A 26,683-nucleotide genomic window follows, 5' to 3' on the forward strand; every position below is an offset into this window, starting at 1 on the left:
ACTCTGATCAGGAAGGCCAGGAACCAGGGGAATGAACACCAGCTTGGGAGGAGATGGTTTTTCGTTTGATAGTATTTTGCAAGCAAACTGGTCTTTGGTTGTGGTCCAGCTTTTTTTTTTTTCCTTTTAATAAACAAATTTGTAAATAAACTTCCTGAAAACAGAGCTCGGTTTCTCCTGGCTGTTTGTGCTGGGCGGCTGCCTGTTTGGATCAACTGCTTAGCACACGGCGAGTCTTCACTGGCTGGAGCTCTCTACTCCACCCTAGATTTCCAAAGAGCGTCTCTTCTCCCTACGCACAAGGCAGTGCCCAGTTTTAAAGCAAGTGGCTGTGTCAGCACCAGGGTAGCGGGGATGGGAAGGGACTGACAGGAAGTCAGGAAACATGCTCGCCAGCCCCGGTCCCACTACTTGCTGGTTCTGGAGACTCATGGAGCGATCCTATATCTTGACTGCTTGTCGGGGTCATAAGGGGCTAAACTCACTGCTCAGGGCGGTAACTCTCTACCAGCTTGGGGTCTGGGAATGGAGTCCCAAGGCAGTGTCTGGTGGTTAAGGAGGTGGTCAAGGAGGAGGGAGGCGACCCCGAGGGGCACTTGAGAGCACAGCGCCAGACTGACCCAGGTTCAGAGCAAAGTGCTGCCACTTGATAGCTGTATGATCACGGGCCATTCGACCCTTCCCGCATCTGCTACCTCATCTTAAAAACCTCACAGGTTTGTCTGCGGATTAAACGAAGTCATGGAGGCAAAAGCTTAGAGCAGTGCCTGACTTTTAGGAAAGGCTCAATAAACAGCAGGTAACAAGAATCTCCAAGGTGACCAGTGGGGTCAAGCTGGGGAGATCACATAATTTGCTGTCCACACCCCGATATTTCCGGATGAGGAAGGGAGGACTGTATGGCAGCTAGGCTGGGTCAATGGGGGAGCGAGGGGCCGGTCCTAGGGCGCATGCGACCACCCTGACTCCATCCCATCACCGTTCAAGATGCGATAGAGAAATTCAGTGACCATTTTATCTTGGATATTTTACTACGCAGGGTACCTTTGAAAGCTCTTTCATATATCTTATTTGCGCCTTTAATAAATTGTGTGAAAAAATATAGGACTGGGTTCATTACCCTTTAATAGTGAGCAAACAAAAGCACAGAAAAAGTGTAGGTGTTCCCACAGTGACGAGCGCGGCAGGGGCAGTAGGGACCCCAAGCATTCCTCTGCTCCAGCCTCCCAGCAGCGAGGCAGGGTCATGTGACTAATTCCGGCCAATGGGCTGTGGGTGTGGAATTGGTTGGGGTCATTTCTAGTCTAAGGCACTTAATAATGAGTGTGTAATTTTGACTGTTTTTTTTTTCCTTCACATGTTGCAGCAACCAGGAAGCCACATTTTAAGACGTAGGTGTCACAAGAAGCAGGAGGCCTGTAGTCTCAAAACACTGGCCACAGGATAGCCACCCGGGCGGCTAGTGCTGCAAGGCTCCGTTTCCAGGAAGGCCCAAACTCCTAGGCAAGCGGAACCTCGCTGCAGGAGCCCCAGCGCACGCCAAGCGGGGGGAGTGTGGCCAGGGGGCAGCCCCGACAGGAAGGGGAGGAGCCTCAGAATAAAAATCTGGGTGGTGCTTTCAAGACCCAGGGCAGCAAAAGCTGCCACTGCTTTATCCAAAAGCAACGCTGGAAGAAGGTGTACTGGGCCATCCCAAAATTAATCAGGGCATCTGGCTCCCCATCCCTGACTGTGACTCCTTATTCAGCCTTGAGACTCTCTCTGACTTCCACCAGCTTTCAGAACTCTCTAGAAAACGCTCTCAGCATCGACTTATAAAACTCGTGCTCTCGGCTTATGCGTCCTACCTGTCAATTCCACTTTTCAGCTCAGACTAGCACCATGTGAGTCACCAGGTACTGACCTCACGCAGTCCCTGGTTCATCCCAGGGCCTCTTTAAGCCTCGCCCGCCCGGCAGAGCTTGGAGGGGATGGGTGCAGGTGTGTGAGAGAAGACTAAACAATCAGGTAGGCAGGTGGAGGCCGGGCATGGACAGACCCAAAGAAGCAGGAAAGTCCAGCAAAGTGGCAGGCAAGCCAGGGCTGGGGCGACAATGACCGCTGTCCCTAAAGAAAGCTGCCAGCCAAGGCCCCACTCTAACAGGGTAGGTGGGGCTTCCTCGGGGAAACCTTAAGGGGCCCAGGCTGTCGGGGGAGCGTAGCTCAGGCTGTGATGAAGGACCGGGGTCCTGGTCCAGGCAGCCAGGGCCCTCGCTGCCTGGGTTCATGGCAGGCTCACTCCCATCTGCCCACCCAGGCCCCATGCTGCTCCTCTTCCCGCCTCCAGGCCTAATGGTCCACAGTGAGTGACCACGGCCACCTGGGGCCCTCCCTCTCCCAAGAATTCAATCCCAATCCTACATGTCTCTCAGCTCCCTGAACCACAGAGCTACCGTCAGTGCCCAGCCCCAGCTCCAGGGGACGCCGCCATCTGCCACCTCCTCATGAGTGGCTACTGGATCTTCGGCTACATGGGGAGCTCCCTGAGGACTTGCACGTCTTACATGATTTTATCCCCATCTGTCCCAAGAACACACAACCAGCTGATACTCAGTAATACTTATTGTCCTCAGCGAAAAGGTACAGCATTAGGAAGGTCAATTCAAGCAAAACATGGTCTTATGAGAAAGAAAACGATGCCATGATTTAGAGGAACTACGGCAGAATCTAGTTTCCATTCGAAAACTTCCCAGCGGCGTTCCTTTCGCTTTGCGCGTCTGCAACACCCCGCCCCCCGAACATTCAATGGGGACGTGATTCAGTGTCTTCATTCTCCTCATGCCTCAGTTGGACTGACCACATTGTCAGTCTGATCAGCTGCACACCTTGATCGTTAAGAAGGGTGGGAAGAAGAAGGAAGGATACCCACTGATGGAGAAACAATCAATTTGGCATTGGCATTTCAGTATAGCTTTGGCATTTCACTCATTCTGCACCGTGTCGGTGAGGTGGGAGCGAGCTGGGGGAGGCAGGGCGTGGTTACCTGAGTCAGAACGGGTCCAGGAAACCGAGGTCGGCATTGCTCCGTCACGGACAGGACCGAGAAGCCTCCATTATCCCAAGAACTCTGGTCTTCCAGGAGATGATGCTTCTAGTGGCTGGTGGAGAGGAGCAGAAGGAAGGCGGGATTAGAGCGGAGGAAGAGCGAGGCCCCTCTCAGCCACAATGGATGTCTCTCTCTCGCCTCACTCTAAACGAGGACACACTTCAGGGAGAGAGTCACTTGCAACAGTGCCGCGTGACTGCTCGGGAAGTTACTGAAGCCCCGGGTCTTTTGCGGTGGAGTGTTCTTGAAGCCGCCTCGCGGGGCGTCCAAGGACTCAGACGTTTGAAAATACATGCCACAGACATTGTGAGATTACCTTATTTTACTACCACGGCTATGGAGACATCTGTGAGATCGTTTCATTTTGCTACAGTTGCCACCGAAACACTGGTTTATATAAAGGAGAAACGCCAGGGCACCAAGGAGCATTCAAGGCCAGTGTGCCACCACGTGGACCAGCCTTGACCCACGGGGAAGACAGGGAGACAGGCTGCAATGTCAGCGACTCCCTGTTCTGTTTTTGTAAAATGAAATGACCCTGGCTCTGCTGCTGGGGAGGAAGATCCCATTGAACTAAAGCTCACTAGAGGGGCTGCAAGTTTCTGAGCCACAGTTAACCAATAATCTTGCAAAATAGGAAAGTTGGTACATGCGACGGCTTGCATCATAATTTGATGGAAGATAAGTTTTTTTAGCCTCTGCCTCAAGGAAGGCAGACCAGTAGTCCGTCTAGTAAAAACAATGGTGTTACACTCTGAGCTTTAATGTGAGAATGTGAGGAAAGAAGCTCATTAAATCGGTGGTTCTCAAATGGTGGTCCCTGGAAGAGTAGCATGGACGGCACCCGTGAGTCAGTGAGAAATGCAAATTCTTGGCTCCCGCCCAGGACCACCTGACTCTGAATATCTGGAGGTGGGGTCTAGGGATCTGATCTAACAAGCCCTTCAGGAGATTCCCATCCACTTCAGATATTTATCCGCCCATCCAAAGACAGCTAGTCTGTTGTTGGAAAACAAAATTACCTTACTCTAATGCGTGTTAAATTTCAGTTAAGGGCGAAGTACTGAGCTGGGGATTGGAAGGAAGACGGGAGGGTCAGAGAGAGAAGAGGATGAAATTGCCACCTTTGAGAAGTGTGTGGTCCACTATGGGAGACAAAACATGTATGTAGGCAACTCAAATACAGACTGGGTTATCTCCTACAACAACAGCTACAGGGCTTCAGAGGAGACACGTGTTTGTGGTGGGGTTGGAGTAGGGGCAGGTAAGAGAAAGTATCAACACAATAACAATACTAACGGGCATGGAGATTTGAACAGGATTTTGACCAGGACGACCAAGTAATCGCTAAAGCAAAGAAAGGCCCAGAAGCGAGAAAGCGTGAAGGTTATTCAGGTGCACAGAATAGCCAGGTCTGGCTGCTACCGGAGACCCTTGAAGATGATCCAGGTGAGACAAGGTCACTTTCCAGGATAGACAGGTAAATGCTAGGGCCCTGGGGCCTCTTTCTCATGTGAAAACCGTCCAGCGGCATCCGTTGCTTCTGTTTAGAAATTGACATCTCACAAACTGGGTGACTCACCGATTTCTAAACCCAGTTTGCTTTTCTGTATTTTTTTTTGTACTGCATTTTCTAGAGGGGAGCATCTCAGCTGCTTCAAGGGTTAACTGCTGAAGGTTTGCCCAGGAGGAACACACAAAAGAACATTTTAAAGGAGGCACAAGGCTCTGCATGTCACAGCAGCCTCAGGCCATTCTGCAAGGGGCAGAATCTTACCACACCTCAAGAGCCCCCGAGGACATCTATGGTCTTAGTTTTATAAAACAACTCAAGGGAGTCGTGATGTGCCTTAGTCACAGGAAAAAGTTAAAGGGTTGGAGAGGAGGAATGGATAAACAGAGTCGATAGGTACAGACTTCTAGTTATAAAATAAGTCATGGGGATGTAATGTACGGCATGATGACTAGGATTGATAATACTCTATTGCATAGTTAAAGGTTGCTAAGTGGGTAGATCTTAAAAGCTCTTATCACACATAAAGATTTTAACTTTGTAAGGTGACAAATGTTAACTAGACTTATTGCTGTGATTATTTTGCAATATATACAAATATATCATTAGGTCATATACTGAAAACTAATGTAATGCTATATTTCAATTATATCTCAATTAAAAATTTTTAAATCATATTTTTTTCTAAAAATATGATCCTTAAGTTAAACTGATCCTTAAGATCTCCAAATAGAGAAAGAATTATTTTCCCAATCAGGAAGATATGGCTTTAGCCCTGGCTGGTATGGCTCAGTGGATTGAGCGCTGGCCTGTGAACCAAAAGGTTACGGGTTCAATTCCCAGTCAGGGCACATGCCTGGGTTGCAGGCCAGATCCCCAGTAGGGGGCATGCAAGAGGCAGCAACACATTGACATTTCTCTCCCTCCCTTCCCCCTCTCCCTTCCTCTCTGTCTAAAAATACATAAATAAATAAATCTTTGGGGGGAAAAAAAGGAAAAGAAGGTATGGCTTTAGTTTCTAGGAACCTGACGTAAAGAGAATGCTCTCTTGCCCGAGGCGGCCAGATGAAGGACGGGATATAGTGAAAGCGTTTCGGATGTCACATGGGCTCTGAGGAAGAGAAGCTGGACTCGGCACTGGTGGTATCTTATCCCAGCTCTGCTATTTGGCCCCCCGAGTCATCATGGGCAAAAGGCATTCAACCGCTGAGCCTCAGTGTTTCATGAATCAAGAAACAGAGGCACTTACTTGCCCCAGCATCTTTGAAACTTAAATACGAAAACAGACATAAAGTTGCTATGAAAATTATAAAGTTGCAATACCACGGCAGAGGTAGAGAATTATCCCACTCATTGAAACATGTGGAGATTCGTTAATACTTGTTACGATATCGGCCTTCGCAAATATAAAAGTACAATGTTCCTTTTGCCCTTGAGATTCCTTTTAAATATTTGCAGACATCGCACTTCTAAGGGACACACTGGGCATCAGCCAAAGCACTCTCCCATGAAACATTTCACAGTGAATATTTTACTTGTGATTTAAAAAAAAAAAATTCATTCCTCTGACCAGGACAGAGCATCCAGTTATCTCCCGGCAGCGCCGGGGGAGCGCTGCTCCGTCTTCGGCAACACAGACGTGCGCGACGGCGATCATTTATCATCTCCGCAGTAGTCTCGTCCCAGATGGGCCGTTTACTAATTTATTTCCATATGTAACTGGCAGAGGGATTCATCAGTCTTCCAGCTCGGAAACCTGAATTGTGCTTTATTCCCTCAACAGGCTAACTCTGGACAAGAGGAAGCACGCTTTTATACAGAAAACCAAGAGCTCCTCTGAAAAAGCCTGTCGGCCTCAGACGCGGGCCTTTAAACACACACACACACACACACACACACACACACACACAGCTCGCCCGGCTTGTCACGTTGGAGGGCTGGTTCTTTCTTGAGATACTCATGGACTTCCCGGAGGGGCCGAGTCTAACGCAGCTGCAGACACCCACAAGCCCAGAAACGGAACGCCAAATCAGGTCCCGCTGTGGCTGCAGTCCCCTCCCCGTGTGCAAGCTCAGGGCTCATATTTCTGAGGCTGAAGAGATCTTTCTGCCACGGTGCTGCGCCCAGCTGGCCCAGCTGTGCAGTGCCCAGGCTCTGGAAAGTATGTGCTTTCTTTTTTCCACTCTTTTTAAGGGTCTGAACTTGACTGAATTCAGCAGCTGCCACAACCTCAGAGAGGCAATGGCTAATGACCCGTTAGCATTGCTCCCACTCCCCCCCACTGCCAAGTTCAACTCTCAGTCCACTTTCGTGTTTAATTCTACCCCAGAGATACCAGCAAAGAGTTGAATGGGACTGTCATCTCAGGACAGTGCTTACATACAGAAAGCCAGCCAATCCCAACCGCGGGCCGAAAGCACGAGCTGACTGCCGTATCCTAAGCGGAACCCAAGGCTTCGGTCAGAGAGGCTCAGTAGACAGGCCCATGTGAGACGTGATGGGCCATATCCATGCACCTGGTCACTGACCAACCTGTGGCCTTGGAAAAGGCACTTAGTTCAGGTTCACAATTCTCCCCTCCGCAGTTGGAAGAGTTCAGCTCTACAAGGTTCCTTCTGGCTCTAAACTCTCATGACGCTATGAATAGGAACAACCAGCCATGCCCTTGGTTCTGCGTTCGGATGATGCCACACAGCTGACGATGGGGAAGCCCCTGGAAGTGCCTGCACTGGCTCAGATGCTCGGGGCTGCGGCAGACGGGGCCCGAGGGGCTGCGGCCTCCCACAGACTCTCATTACGCACGGAACATGAGCGTCTGAAGATGGCAATGACGTGTAGCTTTACAAGTCTTCAAGAAGGCAATGAAATGCAACAGTTCCACGTACTGTTCCAGGTGTGGCCAAAGCTCCAGGAGTGCCGAAGCCACGGTCCTTTGTCTGTAATACGCTTCGTCTCAGTTAGGAAGAGATACAACTCATCTCAATACAGGGAACTAAGTGCCTTAACTGAAGACAAAGAAACTGCTATGGGGACACGGGAAGATGGAAAATCGTTCTAATGACGGTGGTAGGGGAGGCAGCAGAGATCTGTAAGGTTTTTTTTTTTAATACCAAATTTATTTATTTATTTATTTATTTTTATAGATGAAGTTTCTTTTTTTAAAAGATTTTATTTATTTATTTTTAGAGAGGGAAGGGAGGGAGGGAGAGAGAGAGAGAGCGAGAGAGAGAGAGAGAGAGAGAGAGAGAGAGAAACATCAATGTGCGGTTGCTGGGGGTTATGGCCTGCAACCCAGGCATGTGCCCTGACTGGGAATCGAACCTGTGATGCTTTGGTTCTCAGCCCACGCTCAATCCACTGAGCTATGCCAGTCAGGGCGAGATCTGTAAGGTTTATGGAGGAACTGGAATTGGAGCTGGGTCTTCCCAAGCAGAGATGGGAGCAAAGGCTTCTGGACAGATGCAGCAGCAAGACAAAGGCATAGATGTTTCCTGGCAAGGCCAGGCCACAGTATTTGGCACCCGAGGGCAGCCAAGGATGCTCAAGGGAAAGAGGACCCAGTGAGAGGGCAGACTGGGCAGGCCCGAGGGGCGGAGAGCCCCGGCCACCAGCCCGCAGACCTGCTTGTACCCTGTGACCACCGAGAGTGGTCAGCAGTGACCGGGCGGTGGGGACTCCAGAGGAGCTGTGCCTCAGTAAGTTGATTCTGGCAGTTCTGTTACCACTGAAGACTGGTAATAAGATCTGTCTGTACCTTCCTGTCTCTCTTATTCATTCCATGCTGCCACTATTTGGGAATCCCTCACATTTATTTTTTTTTTCCAAATCAATTTCCTGGCCCTTCCAATGGAAGCAATTGAGTTTCCTACGAGCCTTGCCAGGGCTTAAATTCGAATGACTGGATTCAGCCTAGGGCTTGGCATTTAGATGCATGCGGTTTTTCTGTTCTTACAAAAGAGTTAAATGACATGGCATAGACTGGTGGGGTTTTTTTTTTAACATGGAAAATATTTCTGGGCCGTGAAAACAATACACAAATGTCACGACCGTTGGAAGGGCCCGCCTGCTCTAGCACTCCCAGACGGGCGAATGTTGAACCAGTCACCCAAAAGCATCCATTGAAACTTTTCCGATTTCCAGCTTCCGAGCCCAAGGTTAATGAGCCCAAGGTTTCCTGGCCCCTCAAATGTAATAATAGCAGAACGTGATGTAAACCCTCATACCAATGGTATTCGGTTCCTCTGCCTGGGGGGGGTGGGGGCAGGGGGACAGGCACAGGTGGCTTCCTGCAGCTGTCACAGAGAGAAGCTGCCCACCATGGGGACACACAGGGCATGCGCCAGGCAGGCCAGGGCACGGGGGGAGGGGTCTGCAAGCCCATCCTCCCACGGGCCCCCAACACGGTCTCGTGTCTCAGAAAGCACAGTGATGAGCGTGGGAGCAGGCAGGTGAGTCTCTGAGCACAGAGCTGCCCTTTGGTATGAGCCGCCATTAAAAAAAAAATTCACAAACTTCACTTCCCATCTTTGGGTGACTCAGACGACAAATGGGCTTCAATGGGGAACTTCAACATTACTTTAATTTTGGATCACCTTGTTTAGAAAGGCAAATCGTATCACCCCACCCCTGGGGTGTCAAACATTCTAGGGTTCAAGTCCCTGACGTATAACACAAAATATGTTCTGCCCCTCCATACTACCCAGGCGTTCGGGAAGCCCCAGACACCCCCTCCCCATGTTCTCCTAACGTCTAATCAAATAATTACTGTGAAGAAACACATGTAGCAGCAGCTGTAGGTAGTTCCCCATGCGCATAAAAAACAGTCTCGCGCACTACAAAAGACTCGCATGTCTCACGTGCCACTTTTCGTACAAGTCCACCTACGGTCGGAAAACTAATCCTCCTCAAACGAGCAGATTAGCCTGAATTACCATGCCATTTTGCATTCTCTTCACTGACGCACGGATAACAAAACTATGAGGTAAACGCAGGCTCACGCTGAAGAATGGGCATATAAAAATATTTTGACATTAAAAACTCAGTATAAATGGAACTACCACATACTTGAAAGCTCCCGCAATCAAAACGTGCATGTTGAAATCTATTAACCTAATACCTAGGCTGCTATTCAAAAAGCAGAGGTCTGGCATGTAAATAAATAACCATTTGTACACTTCTCCTAAATTACTGGGCAATTTGATTGCAAAGTCACACACTTACAAAGTCTATCATCTTTACTCGGTTGCTCTCTAACCGACACTCGAGTCTTATCAAGCTACAGTGTGGCAGCATAATATAAACACGGAGACCAGCAAATGGTACCAAAAAGTAGCAGCAAATGCCAAAGACAAACCAGGGTCATCCCGGGGAAGAGAGATATTTACATAAGCATTCAGAAAAGACAATGGAGCCCCAATTTCCCTTTAACTGCACACCCAATCCACCTCTCCGCTCCTCGCCTGATCATTTTTATATAAAAGCAATTTCTACAATGATACATTGAAAGACCTTAGTTGCCATGAACTCAGCAGCAGTCAAAGATTCTGTTGCACATTAGATTTGCTTTAAGACTCAGCTATTTTCAACCAAAGCTTGTATTCCTTACCCACCACTACCCCCCCCCCCCCAAAAATTAGCTTCACTAGCAATATCCTTCTTAAATATGTCATCTGCCAAGGCCATTTTCTTACCTCTGTAACTCACTCACATTTGTCTCTTTGGATGATATTTACCCAAGCAAGGACAATTGTTTGGCTGGAATCTTGCAACTTTCAACTTTGTCCAGATTTTGCTGTCGTTGCGAGGGGTGGGGAATGCCAACCCCCACCCCAATTCATTGCTCAGCGGAATCAGAGCTATTTTTTAAGTTCTTTTACACTTACTTAATACAGTGCGTGCTGCCTGTCCACTGATGCGATATCAGAAACCTGCAAGCTACTATTTCTGCAACTGTGTCACTGTAGATAGTCTGAAACATGTACGTAGCTGTTGCCATGGAAACAAACACAGCTAGGGTAGAGTGCCACGCTGTGTTAATTCCTTCACCCATGAACCCCAGGGGAATGCTAACATTCATCTTCTTTCTCCTTTAGTCTCACACTGCTTTAATATATTTTTTTTAGCATTATCAAATGAGGTACTAAATACATATGGTACACCTGAAAATACGGGTGGCTGAAATTGAGCCGTGTGCCAACCTCGCCTGCTGGGTGCCTGCTTAAGGTGGTGCCACTAGGCAGTAGACCCTTTCACTAACTTCTCCTGGGAGTAATGGAGAACTTTGTGTCTCTCCTTTCAAACGGTGTGGGGAGAACACACACACGACAGTGAGTGTTTTGTCTCACCTGAGAACAGTCATCGCAGAATAAAGATGCTGCCCGCATCGTGCCTTCTCAGTTCTGCGAAAGGCAGAGGGAGGTTCTGCGAACTTTCTCAAGTGGATCCGGGCTAAGCTGTTTTCCCTTCCAACCAGAGCTGCGTTAGCAGGCTGTGAACCCAATGGCTTTAATTAGGCAAAAGCATAAACCCTCAACCAGGGCTTCATCTGTCACCGCTTGGTCTTTGTTTCCAAACCTGTAGAAGCTGTTAGAATGACGGGAATCTGCCATCATCCAGCAAGAAATGTTATTTTCCCGGAATCCGAATGTTCTCTTATTTGCTGCAAGTTCGAATCTTTGATCTCATCAAATGTTTGGGCCCACAGAGAAAAGTCCAATGCCTTCAATACACCTGAAAACCAAACTGTGTAGATTTCAGTGCATTGGGACATCGTGCTATTGTTCACACTGGCATGCCTCTTTAAATGATGGGGTTACGCACCACAGTAGACAAAAGTCAGCTGCTCGAAATCCGAATTACACCCTATCCCTTGGGCTACCTAATAATACTCAATCTAGATGAAAATGACCACACTTCAGATTTGCATCCTGGTGTGCTTCATCTGAATATAATTTTCACACGAAACAATCAATTGTACGTAGGCTTTAAAAGTGCAGATCTATGATTCTGAGTTGGCATTTTTTTAAAGAAACCACTACTTTATCTGTGGGAATTATGGCAAAAGTACCCTACCAAAAGCTAAGCAAAATTTTTCTATTATTTTCTAAATTGAATCATTCTTGGCTATACATGATGATAATAACAATCAACTCATCCCTAAGAGAAAGCAAAACAGAAAATAGATATATAAATAGTACGGATGAAAGAGATAAACTGCTTCTGAAAGGCAATCCCAGGATGATGTTAGGGTCCAGTACCAAGCCTCACCTAGGAGCACCAGCAGAGCAGGTAGAACTCGTTAACTAACGGTGGCTAATCGTGACCGGCACTTACCAACTTAAGGAGCAGGGCCACAGTATCAGAAGCAATTGTTCCTGACACATGTCACATTTCTGTATGCACATCTCTCCAGTGTCGCCAGGCATTTTCCCGTAGGTCGCTTCATCAGACTGTCCCAAGGTTATACTGGGAATTAGCGCGGCGGGTATCCACAGCCTCGCCTCACAGTACCGAGCGCTGCGGTTCTGGGGGTCGGTGACTGGCCCAAGGTCACACACTAAGTGGCAGGACCCTGTCCCCACTGCCCGGTCTAATGCTCTGTCCATGTGCCACTCCGTCTCTAGGTGGCTCACACATGCGGCTGGTCGTAAAGGACTTAAAATAACTTTATCTTTCTTTAAAGATTTTATTTATTTATTTTTAGAGAGGAAGGGAGGGAGAAAGAGAGGGACAGAAACGTCAATATGTGGTTGCCTCTCAATTGCCCCCTAGTGGGGATCTGGCCCACAACCCAGGCATGTGCCCTGAGTGGGAATCGAACTGGCGACCCTTTGGTTCACAGGCCAGCAATCAATCCACTAAGCCACACCAGCCAGGGCATAACTTTCAAAAATAGCTTCTAAAAGGTCAGATACAAAGTATCCGTGTACTGTATTTTGCTGTGTATAATGCATACCTTTTTGCCCAGATTTTTTAGGGAAAAATAAGGATGTGCGTTATGCATGGGTAGTACTAATTCCGTATCTATACAAATGTTTTCAATTCTTTTATATATGCTTATGCATTAAAAGTATAAGTCTAGAAAGCAATAATCATATCCATATGCAAAATAATACCCTGGAATATGATGATCAGTTTTGTTTCTAAATACAAATAAATAAATAATTGAATTAAAAAATTAAAATGAGAAAACTTTTTCCTGAAAGTTTGGGCTCAAAACATAGGTGCACATTATACATGGGGGCACATTATATGGCAATTGGTGCAGATATTAACTATGGCTGCTGGTTAAGCTAACGCTCCTCTCTGACCTCGCCCGCCCACCCTGTCCTCCCTCAGCCTACAGGCTGGGTCCAGCGCTCGCTCCAAAGCAGAGGACCTCGGCCTGCTCACAAAGCCCTGACCCCTTTCTGTCCCACATCCCCCAGCCCTGAGCGCCCCTCTTCAAGGAGGGCCTCACAGGGATCGGATGGCTGGAGGACCCTTGGGCTTTGGGGGTGAAAGAGGAGGATTGGGAGCAGCAAGCAGCAGCAGGAAAGTAGTTGTCCTGCGATAGCTAATTTGGGGTACGGACGCACATGTGCGCGTGTGTGTCTATGTAAAATGTGTGGGTGTGCGTGTGTGTCTGTGTAGACCGGGCAATGCTTCTCTGGGGAGCTCGGGGCAATGCCCCCCCCTAAGGGAGCAAGGCATTCTGGGCCTTCCACCACCAGATCCTCGGAAGCGGGTGCCGTCGTGAGTCGGGCTATTCATGACCTCTTACGCACATCACCCTTGATAGCAGGAGTTCAATGGACTTGGTCGCGCTACATTTTGGTGAAAGGGGACTTCATAGAAGTAAATTCTTCCAGCTGACTGAATTTATTCCAGGTTTCCCTGAAGCAGCAGCAGAACATTCCCGAGGCACAGTGTCCATCCCGGGGAGACCCCCCAGAGGAACAGGGGGGCCCGGTGCCCTCACACACACTTGGTCCAGCTCGAGGCAGTGATTCAGTCCCTGCTGATAAAAAGCTTTCCAGACTGGACTGTATGAGGGAACCACGAACTGGGCAGAGCACACAGCTCGTGCCGTGGCCCGCTACGGTTCTCACGACTTGGCGGGCGCCGTGCACATGATGACACAGCGGAGTTCTCAGAAGCCATAGCAGCAGGGGCGGGGAGGCCGCCCACACAGGCACAGCCCCACGCCGCGGTGATTTCCTAAGCCTCGTATTTGCATTTTAGTTCTGTCTGGCCGCCACTCGGCCCTCCCTGGCTGCCAGGGCACCGGCTGGCCTTCCCACCAGGCAGAGCGGCCTGGCTCTTCCTGTTGCCTCCCTACTTGGATTCCCATCTACTATGCCAGCGGCTGGGAAACCAAATAAGAGAGGTGACCAGGATTTTGTCTGAAATAGGATGAATACAGGCTTCAGAAAGTGTCCCCCCATCACGATAGTGTCAGCTTTCAGATGCCATTGGCTCTAGGTCAATTAGCCTAAAGCCGGGCACCTAATGAGCAATTTGCCTATAATTTAAAACCTTTTTACTTCCGAATGTCCTTTCTTCCTTTTTTTATCTTTGCCATCTCTTTGGCATTATAAGGTTTATAAATCAGGTTTTCTCAGGGTACATCAGCTATTTAAAATTTTTTTTTAATTTTTAATTTTTATTTATGTTTTAGAGAGATGGGGAGGGAGGGAGAAAGAGGAGAGAAGCATCGATGTGAGAGAGAAATGATCCTACGGTTGGTTGCCTCTCGTGTTCGCCCAGCCTGGGACTGAACCTGAAACCGTCATGTGCCCTGACCAGGAATCAAACCGGCGACATTTCGCTTTTCGGACGATACCCAACCAACTGAGCCACATGGGTCAAGGTCTGGCTTGCTTTCCAATTTTAGTTTACGTTTCCTTTTTTTTTTACTTCAATAATTGTTTGTGATACAGGTGATGAATGCAAAAACACTCAAAACAGAATCAAATTTTCTGGTGAACTGGTTATTGGGCTGATCAATACAAGCACTGGTTTTCAGGGAGTGTTTACTCCTGATTTGCATTTCTCAGGACGTAAAAACTGTCGAAGGAAGTCTGGTGTTCCGTCAGACGGGAATGCACCATCTGACTTCCACGGTTACCCAGACTGCTTTTTTTCGTACTACCCGGGACTCTGCAAGGCTCAGGCCCCGCCTCCACTGAAGGGAAGGAATCTGTCGGGCCCGCTTCTGTTTCTTTCCACCGTGAACTGAATTTATGGGCACCTCTGAGCAAAGCTCAGCTTGTTGAGTCTTACTCAAAGCAGGCCTCATCTTCCGTTTACCCAGGAACCTCTGTGGTGTGTGTTCCATGTTTGCATGGGGGAACACAGAGCACACGGGCACCGTGGTCTTCTGCATCAAAGCAATGCACAGACTGCAGAAGCCTGAGAATCCCCTTACAGCCCGATGCTTAATGCAAAGGCGGGGAAAGCCCAGGGTGAAGGTGTATCTGGCATGACTGGAACTGATGGCACCAGCCCCAGTCAAAAGGAGAGGCCAGGTGCTCTTGGAGAGAGAAAGCAAACACCAGACCTGCCGTTAAGGACAGAAGCCAAGTTGACCTGTGACATTAGGGACAAGCCAGTGGGCGGGCTCCTCCTCAGGCAGTATGGGCTGCAGAGCGGGACAGCAAAGACCTGAAGATGGTCCCTGTACACACCCCGTCCCCAGTTGCCCATCAAGGCTCTGTCACGACACTGCCCTTCTGGGTAGAGCCCCGGAGCCCTTCACCACCCTACGGAAAGCAAGCGTCCCAACCAGCAGGGGACCCTCCTGGCCTCGCGCCGCAAGGGTGCCCACCAGCCAGTGAGGGTCGTCTTCTTCCTGGGCGGCCGCCCTGCCGGTGGTCAGACAGCTGGGAGGAGGTCCCCGCCCAGCTGCTGGAGAAGAGAAATGAACCAGGAAGGCCCCACTCTCCTGGCACTCGCGAGGATGCTCAGTCAGCATTTGGGAAGAAAGCTCTCCTGGGAATGGAAACTTTTCACTCTGCAATTATCACCGTGAGGTTGGCTTTAAATATCCCCGGTTGGGGACAGAGCAGCTGGCTGTCCTCAGAGGGTGTGAACTCCCTCGGTCTCTCCATGGAAGGTGATCAGGGAGTTCAGTGCATGCACCCTCCAAGGGCTTGTGTCCACTCCAGGACTGGACGCTAACACCCGGCCATGGGGGGGATCGTAAAACAATGTTTTTTTCTTTTTTAATCTGAGGATGCAGTGAATTACATTAGTGTATTTTACCCTAATCTTCCCCACTTAATAAAAATGGAAGTTTTTAATACAGTAAGTCACTAGCAATATACATAACCAGAATAGAAACCACTTCTGTCAGAACAATTTTGGGCCTGTTTTTGAAAAGACCAAGTAACACTGACTTACGTAAAAATAAGGTTTTGGTTTTCTTAATATGTTTGTCGATTTTAGAGAGAGAGGAAGGGAGACAGAGAGAGACAGAGAGAGAGGCAGAGAAACACCAGTGGGAGAGAGGAACATCAGCTGGTTGCCTCCCATACGCGCCCCAATTGGGGATCGAACCTGCAACCCTGGTAAGTGCCCTGACCAGGAATCAAACCCTGAATATCTTAGTGTATAGGACGATGCTCCAACCCACTGAGCCACACCTGCCGGGCCAAGTATGTTGTCCGTTTACTTCTCACTCAACAGCACAAGGGGCAGTCTGGCAGCAGAGAGGGGTGGGGGTGCAGGTACCCTGAGGGCAGGGACTCTGGATCTTTCTCTCCTGTCACTCGGCTACCTCCCGGGGTCTTTCCCACACCTGCTGGTTTTCAGTAGCACACTCTCACCCTGGCCCTGTCCCACCCAGGAGCACAGACATAAGAGAACGTGAAGGGCTCGCTCCTTCGTTTTCAGGGTAAAACGCACACATCACCGCATCCCTCCCGCGTTCCTCCACCAGCCAGAGTCGCTGGGCCACTGGGGCAGGAGGCGTCCAGAGGAAGCTTCGGGCTCTATTACTGCGAGGAAGCCGCAGAGAACGGAGTCCGGTGGGCAAGCAGCCGTGTTCTGAGACGGCTGCGTGCACGGATGGGTGCGGAGACACTTACAAAGACCTTGCACACAGGTGCGGGGGTGAGGAGCACCAAATCCAAGACGGGGGCCACACGGGGCACAAGGAAGAGGTGAGCCCTGGGACTGGGGGGCGGGGTGGGCACAGGGCCCCAAAACTGTATCTTCTGTGTCTTGTTTTTTAAAAATATATATGTAAAGAAAATATGGGGCGAGGCTGAGATCTGTCAAAGCTGGGTGATGGGCACGATGGTGTTTTAGATTTTTTTATATTAGAAATAAGTCACGAGTGTTGGGGCTGGAGCACACAGGGAATCTTAGCATTGCACCGTTTGTGGGCGCTTCTGGGCCACCAGTTTCCCTACCTTCCACCCTAGCACCCCCAAGTCCTGGTTCTCCAGCCCCACGGCCCCGGGCGTCTGCACCTTGCGGGCTCGGTGGGCTTCATCTGCGCAGCTCCTCCTCCATGTTGAGCAAGCCTTTTCGGGGGCTCGAGGCGGCCCCCGTGACCCCCACGCAGCCACCAGGAGGCAAGGATCGGGAAGCGTTCGAGGCCGAGGCCGACTTGGCCCCCTGCTGGGTGAGGGGGGCTTTGGCACTGTCTCCGCAGGACATCGCATCACAGACCGACTCCAGGTGGCCACCAGAGTGATCCTACAGAATCGCGTGTTGGGCCGGTCCACACTGCCAGACTCTGTCACGTGCCCACGGGAAGTAGCACTGCTGTGGAAGGTGGGCACAGGCGGGGGTCACCCTGGTGTGATCGGCCTGCCTGACTGGGCTGAGACACCAGAGGGCTTCATGCTGGCCCTTGGGCGGCCTTTGCCTGCCTAGGATGTCTCTGCCTGCATCACAGGACAGGGCCCACTGGGTGAAGCCCGAAGCCGCCGCCACTTTGCTCAGGTAGTGGCAGCCGTTGGGCACTGCCATGCCCATTGAGTTGTCCACTGTGACATCAGAGATGAGAATATCCTGATCCACCTTCGCTGAGTCTGCGTCAAACTCATTGATCTTGGTTCTGGCATCCTGCTTCACGATGAACCCTACGCTGACCTTGATGGACCAAGAGTGTACAGCCCCGCGGAGTGGATCTCTCGTAGCCAGTACCATGCACCCCGGCCACTGTCTGGTCACTGGGTATCCTTCTCTGTGACACGGTGTGCAGGGACATCCCCTTCAAGAGGGACCAGGAGATTTTGGAGGCTGAGCTCCACTTCCCTGCCCGTGTATCCCAGACTGTTGTGCCCTAGTCCGCCGGTGCCTGGCCCCCAGACCTTCTGCCCGACCTTCACTGGAGGCGATCCTGCTGGGTCCCTGGATGCAGACACCAGCCGAGGATGCACCCCCTAATGCCCCTGAAGGGGGTCCTACCCCTTTGGCCTGGTCCCTGCTGCCCTCGTTGGGATAGCCGTCCCATGGCCATGCTGCAAGGATAGAGGGACATCTGTTGACCTGGTTTTACAGGTTATTAAAAATCCAGTGTTACTAGGGTCAGAGATTGGGGGCCTGGGATCAGAAAACAAGCCAAGTTTGCCCAGTCCCCATCCCAATCCTGATGAGGAGCCTTCCTCCCAGAATTTATGGCTTTTATTCTGGAGGGAGGACTTCCTGGCTTCTTGTTTTGCTAAGGATGTTTATCTGGTTGAAGTTAATTCCATTCTGAGCCCCAGGACTCTTATTCTGACGTGTTGAAAACCCTGACACTGGCACCTCCCGCCTGCTACCACCCCACAAACTTAGTTCAAATGCTCTAACTTGGGCAAGGGTGCTTTCCTTTTAAAACCCCCGTAGTTGTTATTTTAGTAAAGGGACTCTTTAGTCTAGGGTTCCATGTTAAGTCACACTGCTTGCCTGCCTCAGCCCAGGGTTGCTTCTTCTGGGGGAGGTAATGCCCTATTGTCATCCCAGGGCTTTTTTTTTTTAACTTTCTGTTTGTTTTTGGTGAAGGGACCCTACTCTGTTATTCCAAGTGCTCTTATTCTGGTGGGGAGAAACCCTACTTTCAAGATTTGGGAAGGCATGGGAGAGGGACACCACCAGAGTACACTAGGATGGGGTGGATGGGTTTGGGGGGCATGGGGGCAGTGAATAAGTCTCGTTTGTTATCCTGGAGCCTCCCCCTCCACCTTTTCTGGATTCTCGCTGCCTCCTTCTGAGCCGGGATTGTCCAGTTGCTGAGATGTACATACTGCGTATTGGGAGGAGGGGAGCTCTGACTGTGTCATCCTCTCCCTTCTCCACCTGCCTGGGTGATTTAAAAAGCCATGTGTGGGAACTTACTATTTAATAAATGTAATAGAATCACACACACACACACACACACACACACAAGAAATAAATCACCATACAACTCACAAAATTTAGCATTATCCCAGGACCCAAATGCAACTCAACTCACAATGAAACTGTATTTCACCAATTCTAAAAGTCACATTTTTCTGCATTTGAAGCCTCTGAATTGAGTACAGCTAATTATAACATTAGGCAGCATTTTTCGAAGTGATAATAACATTAGGCAGCATTTTTCGTAGTGATACACAAAATAATGTTACCTTTCACAATGAATGCAAACTTAGATTCGAAGATGTACAGTGTATACATCAGGGGGATTGTGGTGCATTTGGATACCTTTGTGAGTGGGGGCAGGGGGTGGGGAGGATGTCTCCGTAGTAGGCAACCGGGACCTAGGCTCCCCCTGTTGGGGGGTTTCCTGACTTTCAGGGCCACATTCTTTTCCACTGACAGTCTCTAACTGAGGTCCTTAAAACACACACACACACACACACCCACACGGCGGGACAAATTTTCTCCGCAACTGAAGAAGAAACTCTAGCAGATAAAAGCCCGTCTTTATTAGTTCTAAAATGCTTGCAAACTCTCACCTGGTAGGAGACAAAAGCAGAAGCGGCACATACAAACTGAACTCAACCTCAGCAAGAAGGAAATGGAATCAGATGATGCGGGACCGAGTTTTGTGCGGGAGGAGAGGCCATGGCAGACACGGACGCCCGAGGACCACAAAGGCTCCCCCAGCCCCCCACAGGGAAGCCAGAACAGGCTGGCTTCCTCTGGCCAGCAGAGGTGACAGAAGAGATGCCCTGGTCCCCTCTCCTCTGACGTCTGAAAGGTGCTGCGGCGACACCACCTCCCGGGAAATTAGTTGAGAATACACTGGTAACATTGTTTCCTCAGTATTTTCAAGATGCAAAGGAACCAAAATGGCAGGGGGGGCAGGAAATCCATACAGCTGGTTTATAGGAACACAGAAAAATAAATCACCACAATTTAAAAAAAAATTCATGCAAGTTTTCTTCATTTCTCACATTCAGTGACTATCCAGTTGGCATTTTCAAAATTAAAACCTGATGTGGATTTGGAATTCAATGAAGCGCATTGGAAGACATCGGAGTGAAAAAATAAAAGTTCCAGCCATATGCTACTGGTGCATGAATTTGAATATTTGAAAGGTAATCTAGAAACGAGAGTGTTTCCAACTCCCCTTACCAACAGCAGCAGTTCATAGCAACCACACGTTCTACAGATCAGCGGCTTCGCCGTCCGAGATGATCGCGGGACAGACGGAGACAGACAGTGGGGCTCTGCCGCAGCCCGGCTCCTTGCGAGGGCGCGGCTTTCCCTGGGTCACGGCCGCTCTGGAGCTCTGCTTGGTCCCTAACAAGGGTGCAGTCGTGACTCTGGCTCCACCGGGCACAGGGACACATGGAGGAGTCTCTAAATTGTTCAAGTTTGGGGGACACTTGGACGAGAAACCAGAAGACCACTCACAATGGAATAAGCTCTAGGATCAAGCCCATCGGATTTTCTCCTCCTTCCTTTCTATTTGTTTACATGCCAGAAAGAAAATGACCCCGGGCCAAACCAACAGCAGGGACTCTCCCCCTCACTCTCACGCTTGTTTGCTCTCTCGCTAGGGTGGCTGGAGCCTCGCGCCATCCCCCCCCCACCATGCCCCAGCTGGAAGGCCTTGCTCATCCTGCCCCTGGGCCAGGCCTCTCTCTGGGTCACTCAGGAAGGGAACATACAAACCCAGGGGTCATGGGCATCGCGAATCCACTCATGTGCATTCGGGGGACACCAGCCCACGGAAGCCTGAAATCCGCGGCCTGTGCGAGCTCACTTCCCCAAGCAAGTGTCAAGGGTGCAGCCCACACGGCGCAGGATGCTGACGACGCCACGAGGCGGTGCAGACAGGGAGAGTTTCCATGCCTGTGTGTCTGGAAGCAAGAAGTGGAAGGCCATGCTTGCGACAGAAGCGAGCAACCTTCGGCCGACTCGTTGATAAGCTGGGAGAACAAGCTGATAGGGTCCTTCTGGGTCTGCCCCGGAACGATTCACCAGGGCCTGACCCTCTCATCTGCCCCAGTTCATGGAGGCTGGTGCTCTCCTCGGGACCACCAGAGAGGGCAAGAGCATGAAAAGGGGCCGCATCTCTGCATGACGAGAGGTTGGGGTGTCTCTGCCTCACTCCCTGATGCCCCAACCCTAACCCTAATCAATGCTCCGGGTCTGGGGGCCGTCTCCGAGGTGGCTTCACACTGCTTTGCAGCAACCTTTGTCTCAGTACAAACCTTCTATATGATGACATGCTACACCGTTACTGGACCAAACTCCCTCCGGAGGGAACTGTGACACCCAGGACAAACTGTGACCACGACCCCAATCCCAAAGGGCTCTTCAGGGACCTGGCACCCAAAGTGCTTGGATCCAGCCCCGCTCATGCCAGGGGCCCCTGAACCAGGCGGGAACTTGTCCTGATGCTCTTGCTCCCGGAACGGGCCCCTGTGCGCCCTGGAGGTCTGGGACGCTCTCTCCGCTCGTGCAGTAAAACAGAAAATCAGGCGGAACAGCAGCGGGCGGGAAAAGACGTGGGATCTGCGATGCAGCCCCTACGCGGTTTCTGCCTGGCTAAGTTGTCACGGTCGAATCTTATCTCCACAGCCTAAGCTTGACGGGAGACACTGGCGTGACCAAGGGCGTTTCAGTGGTGACTGTTAGAGTTGTGTTGCTCGCTTGCTTGCTTGCCTTACTCAGTGAGTTGCCTGAAATCACGCAGCTGATGAAAGCACCGCCCCTGAAGCCAGCTGCCTTATACAGCAAGGACAGCCCCACTGACGAAGTGGCGGGCCAGTGAGCCCGGAAGGTCACCTAACGGCACAATGGCACAAAGATCTGAAAACACCCAACCCCAGCGAGTGCCGCGCAGATCTGGAGTTCCAAGGCAGTAAGGTAAGACGCAGGGCAAGGGCCCCTATCGAGTTGCCCCACCGGTGGAAAATGGCAGTGACAAATGAAGACTGCTTTTTGCCCGGAGTCCTTAGCAGGCCAGGAGACGCTGGAGAAATCTGAGAATTCAACCCAATCCAGAAACCCACGTTCCATAAAAGCCGCCCTCGTCGAGCAAGCGCTTTGCCGAAAAGGTCTTTCTCTTGCATGGCAAGCCGCACATCCGATCGCCTTAACTTATTGTAAGGAGAAATCTAAAACATATCCTGAAGGATTGCAGCCCTCACGTTATTTTAGGTCATATTGCTGACATCCACAAATGCTGGGAAGTGTGACTAATGCAGAAACAGCCAAGAAAGGTCGATGCTTAATTTGTTTCTTAACCCATAATAATCTGGGAGTAACATTAATAGGCATTTGCCACTATCTGTTGTCAATGCTGCAATCATTAAATGGTCAAAGTAGGGAAAGCTTTCACACTTTTTTTTTTTTTTGAGGTGTGCTAGTACGTAGGGACTCCAGCCTGGAAACCACACGCGGAAGAAAGCTCTCAAGCGCACTTACAGAATGCAGCCTTCAATAAACCCGCCTGTGAAGTAGCAATGATCATAACCTCATTTTATCAATAAGGAGCCTGACATCCAGGCACGTGAAGTGATTTGCTCAGAAGTTAATAATAGTTGAACCAAAATTAGATCACCAGGACTCTAGGCTGTGTGCTTTGTTTCCGGTGGGCAGGCCAAGTAGGCGGGGCCTGATGCCAGCGTGGACCAGTCCAGACCCCATAATGCTGACGCTTGTCAGGAGAAGCCATGTGCCCGTGCACTCTCACAGGTAACCACTCTTCCTGCATCTGGGACCTCTGGGCCCATGATGGGACCTGACAAAAGACAATGGGGGTGGCGGGGGCGGGGGGAGGGAGAAAGATGATGGAACTTGGTACAGAGCTTCGCCGCCACGCTCGTCACTCTGCTCAAAGCATGCTCCCTGCTCTTTCCACTGTGATGCAGACTTTGTACCTTTGTAGCACTCTGCCAAGAGGAAAGAACATCTCTGAGCACATCGAAGAGACACCCTGGCGGACATGGTGTGGGCAGGCTCCAGATGCCCAAAGCCGCAGACATCTCTAGATGCTTCTCAAACTTGACGGCGCCCACGGACCCCCTGCCAGCCTGTGAGATGCACGTTCTGACTCGGAGGGTCTGGGTGGGGCTGAGGGTCCGCATTTCTAAAAGCGCTCGGGGGCTGCCCACTCTGCCGGCCCGTGGGCCACTCACTGGGTGGCAGGATCTAGAACACCACACATTCTGTGACCTCGTGACTTCAGGCTTTTCCTCTGCTCCGAATGACAGGCTTTGCACAAGACAAAAAAAAGCCTGCTGTCAACTGACCCTTTTCAAGTACAGGTGACGTGTGAACATGTTTGAATTGTGCGGGTCCACTTACACACATTTTTTTTCAATACATGCAGTAAAGGCAGTTTCTCTTAAAATTTTCATAATAACATTATCTTTTCTCTAGCTTCCTTTATGATAAGACTACAGTAGATAATACATATAACATATAAAATCTGCGTTAATCAACTATTTATGTTTATCAGCAAAGCTTCTGGTCAATAGTAGGCTATTAGTAGTTAAGCTTGAGGGGAGTGAAAACTTTAAACTCAGATTTTTGAATGCAAGGTAGGTCATCACCCCTAACCCATGCATGGTCCAAGAGCGTCGTATCATGTCCCCCCAAACCTTCCCACCAGCTTTTATATCATCTGACATCCGCCTCCACCACCACACCAACTGTACCCCGCCCCCGAGCTCGTAGGTACCCCCCTAGACACCCTCCCCCCTCCCTCTGTTGCACCCACACTGGCCTCTGGCCATTCCTGGCCCGCACCAGACCCCTGCTGGGGCCTCATGCTTGCTGTCCCCTCTCCCTGCAGAATCCCTCCTCTGGGCATCCACCTGCCGTGCACGAACCCTTGCCTCCTTCCGTGGGGGAACCTGCCCCAGACGTCTGGTTCAAAGCCACAGCCGCCACCCCTGCACCTCTGACGGGCCCTTCTCTGCTGCGTCCTTCTCCACAGCGTCTCTCGCTATTTGCACATGATACAGCGAATCACGGTCCACCCCCCCTCCCCCCACTAGCATATCGGTCCGCAGTGGTTAGGGTTTTTGTCGGTTTTGCTCACTGCCGCATGGATTCCAGCGTGCGGTACATAATAAGTCTTTAAATATTTGTGGAATGAAGGAAGACTTTAATTTTTAATGAAAATTTTTAAAGTGCCAACAATCACCCTCAAGGATTTCACTGATCATTTGCTCACATCTGATACAATCTGGAAAAAACAAAACAAAACTACTTCTTTGCGATTTCAAAAGGATCAGTTGTTACAGATTGTAGGAGCTATTTTTATCTTGCCATGAAAGTTCGGGCTTGGTGCGGAAAGGCATTCCCCATGCTCTCCGGCTCCCCCTCACCATGCAGCCTGGATTCTTCCCCCCCCCATTCCCGGGGCCCACACAGACAAGAGTGGAACTAATTTGGCAGACAGACCTCCTCATAGGAGGGGCCTCCCACCCTGGCACACACATGGGGATGGTCTGAGATAAGCTAGAAAGCAGGGTGGAGAATTCCTTGTTTCGTTCATGAGGACCCTGAGGCTCCCAGAAGTGACTTGCACAGGGTCTCACTGCCATTTGGTGGTAGGGCTGGGACTCGATCCCATGCCTCCTAAATCCCAATGCTCTTTGTACTCTGCTTCTTTTTATACACAGAACCTGGGACCTGGTTTGAGAATGGCTCCCACTCCAAGACCCAGGACAGAGGTCCTCAATGAGTCTGATAACATCCGTGAAGCCCAAGAAAGTCAGCGTTCCCGGGAGCTAGTCCTGCATATGTGCCGCTGGCAGCCACAGCTAAGTGGGGGCAGGCGCACGGGACTGTGTGTCCAGAGCAAGTCCAGGACCCACGCTGCCTTCTGACTGGCTGAGCCTCTCTCCAGTGCGCATCTCCAGCCATTCAGGAGACCAGTGGGGGTGGGGGCTGGCTTCACCTACACTCCCGGAAAATTCGTGATCACAGTCACCATCCCATTCAGAACGAAAGGGTATTGTTGGAGACTGGCCATGGCAACTTTGAAGTCGCAGATGTAAGGGAATTACCAAGGTCACCACCATGCCTCTCCCCAAAGGCTACTTCTGCTCCTGCTCCATCCCCCCTGTGCACACCTGCCCAGAGCGGGCAATCACGGGGAGCTGAGGGTTCCTCAGCTCGCATTCCAACCGCCCAGGGGAGCGCTGGTTTCAGAAGACCTGCTTGGTTCACACTGCACATCGCAACCCACCTCTCTCAGAGCCCGGTTCGACCCGAATCCTAGAGGTCACCCCCGAAAGGCTGGACCCAAACTGACCCAGGCTTAACGAGGTTTTGCGGTCCTGACACGAACGGTGCAGACTCTCCAGAAGAGCACGCTGCTTTCTGGGAATGGCGAGCGCACTCAGCCAGTTGCCTGCAACGCAGAACGAAGACCTGTGTCTGCGTCCCTCCAGAACAGGGCAGGACGCCCTGGGGGGTGCGGTGGGGGCAGGGGGCTGCATGACCAGCTGCTGGGGAACCTCAGAGGAGGAAAGACTTCTCCTCTGCCCCCTCAGGTTCTGTACCTGGGGCCTCTGAACTGAACCGACAGAAGACAGTTTACCAAGACAAAACACATACAAATTTTAGTTGATATTAATAGTTTCACATGGCACAGGGGGCCTCAGAGAAAGAAGCCAACCCCCACCAAAAGCGGTGAGACCAGGCAGTGTTCTATACCATTTTAACAAAGCCTGATAAACGGTGGGGATGTGACAAGGGAAAGGAAAAGAGGGTTGGTTGGAAAGTGACTGGAAAGTAGGTAGGGGACACCAAGGGAAGATAAGGGCTATTCTAGCAAGGTCGTTACAGACGCTTTTCGGCTTCAACTCCCTGTCTCCAGCGGCAAGAATGGCCTCTTCCTGGTCAAGGGAAGGCACCTGTCTCATAGGAAAGTCATGCTCTGCTTTCAGGGAGAGAGCAGGAGGGCAGCGAGCCCCTCCCTATACCTGCCGCATCCTCCCCTCCCTACCTCTGCTGATTCTCAGGTGCCTTCCCCTCAGTAGATTCTGCCGCCTGCAGCGCTGCAGCCGCAGCCGTCAGGTGGCACCCGGGGCAGCCTCGCACGTGTTGAGTAACAGGAATGAAACGTAAGAGAGAAACCAGGCAGCGCAGCTCCCCCAAACCCTCCTTCCCGAGTGTGGCTTCCATGGTGTTCAATGCTGTTTCCAGCACAACTGCTTTTTTTTTAAGGCCAAACCCCACCCACTGTTACACCAAGTGGAGCAGTCCCTTTCTCTGTCTTTCTCTCCACACACACACACACACACACACACACACACACACACAGTCTCCTGCGCTCAGAGGAAAGTTGGTGGCATTTCCAGGTGAGCTGGGAGGAAGGGGGCAGTGCTCTAGCTTCGTCTCTTTCCTCCAGGATGCAGGCTGCCGTTGCGGAAGGGCCGCTGGAGGACCCGGGGGTGATGCTGATGATGGAAGACAAGATAATAACGAGACAAGCCAGAACGGAGGAGAAGATGCAGGAAAATGAGGAAAGCGGCGAGGGGAGGAAGAGGAGGGGTGGAGAGCGGCGAGAAGCTGTGCTAACAGCCGGGTAACTGGGTTCTCCAGAGTCACCCAGGGCTGGGGTAACGGAGCAACGTTCTGCCCTTCCCCGAGCTCTGCTGCCGTGGATCTCAAAGGCAGCGGGCCGCTGTGAATGAACTTGCCCTTGGCCTCAG

General features: G+C 50.7%; 1 protein-coding gene and 1 pseudogene across 6 annotated transcripts in view; one reads left to right on the forward strand and one right to left on the reverse strand.

Moving 5' to 3' along the window:
- Positions 1-26,683, reverse strand: part of FOXN3 (forkhead box N3) — a 360,054-nt gene that overhangs the window by 265,679 nt on the left and 67,692 nt on the right. For all 6 annotated transcript variants that reach the window (XM_045822074.1, XM_045822068.1, XM_045822070.1 and 3 more), the window contains exon 2: positions 3,023-3,137. The gene's annotated coding sequence lies outside the window, so the exon portion shown is untranslated. The remainder of the gene's footprint in view (positions 1-3,022; positions 3,138-26,683) is intronic.
- LOC123807915 lies at positions 16,948-18,036 on the forward strand (annotated as a pseudogene).

This window comes from Phyllostomus hastatus, unplaced genomic scaffold, assembly GCF_019186645.2.
Source record: "Phyllostomus hastatus isolate PE091 unplaced genomic scaffold, TTU_PhHast_1.1 phas_scaffold_501, whole genome shotgun sequence".
Taxonomy (NCBI): Eukaryota; Metazoa; Chordata; class Mammalia; order Chiroptera; family Phyllostomidae; genus Phyllostomus; species Phyllostomus hastatus.